Genomic DNA, 1,200 nt, shown 5'->3' with positions numbered 1-1,200 from the left:
CCCTCTCTCCATGGCTTTGTTCTGCAGAACTCAGCTTGCGCCCTAGGAAACAATCTAGGACCTGGAAAGGGGATGCTACCAGAGGATGCTAAGCTGGTGCCAGGCCCCCTGTCGGCCCAAATCTTAAAAGGGGAAACTGTAGTAGACCATTCTAGACAAGGACTCACAAAGCCAACCACCTGCCGGGCTCAGGCAGATGACTAAGTAGTGAAGTGGGCTGAGCTGGGGAAAAGTGCTGACTTACCCATGAGCAGTGACAACTGCAGGGCATGGGCAACACAGACCCAGAGGTGTTTCATGGGAATGTAGGCCCAGCATTGCCAGACCTTCTTGTTCCTCAAGGGAAGCCAGGCTCAAGATTTTGGTGTGAATCACCTAATTCATAAATAATGGTGCCAGTCTAAAATCCAACCACCAACCTATTGGCCTACTGGCCTACCTCCCTGCGTGTGGTCTAAATAAGTCTACTCTGCAGGGCCTGGGGATTACTAATTCCCTGCCTTTATTGCAGCCTCTGGTTCTAGTCTACCAGCCTCCTATCTCCACAGCAGGCCACACCTCTCCACACCTCCAATCTTTACCAGGCCCATCCTCCCACCGCAGGAGTGAGGGGCACTTGAAGAACTGCTAGAGGGGCAGCAGAAAGGACCCTCTGCTACTACACCTCTTTCATATAGATGAGAGAAAGGGGAGCATGCTTAGCCTAAGCTGCTGAATTACTTTTCCAAGAAAACACAAGTCCTCCAACTCCCCCAAAAGCAAAATAGCATGGTCTCTGGAGCCAGGCTGAGTTTGAAGTCTAGTCATCACCATCTCCTCCTTATATAACTTTGGACATGTTCTTTTACTTTTTTGAGCCTCAGTGTCCTCATCTATCAAAGGGATTATTGTGAGAATTAGACAATGTACATAAAGCACTTGGCATGTCAGCTGGCACACAGGAGCCACTCAAATGCCAATAGTTATCATTAGTCATTCAGTCTTTTCTCATTCCATTGTCCCCACTTCTTTCCATCCCAACTACCACTAAGCCACTTCAGGCCCTCAGTAGCCTTTGCCTGGACTACAATAGCCTAACTATTGTCCAACTAACCTCTTGGCCAATTAAGTCTGGCTGCAATCCCTCCTCCACCTAGCACAGTAGCAAGCACCTTAGAGGCACTCAATATATATCTTGCAAAGGAAATGCTGCCTGGATTG

This window comes from Heterocephalus glaber, unplaced genomic scaffold (genome assembly GCF_053883595.1).
Source record: "Heterocephalus glaber isolate CG9 unplaced genomic scaffold, H.glaber_assembly_v1.0 deba00001790, whole genome shotgun sequence".
In the NCBI taxonomy this organism is placed as follows: Eukaryota; Metazoa; Chordata; class Mammalia; order Rodentia; family Bathyergidae; genus Heterocephalus; species Heterocephalus glaber.
Note: the sequence above shows the minus strand (reverse complement) of the source record.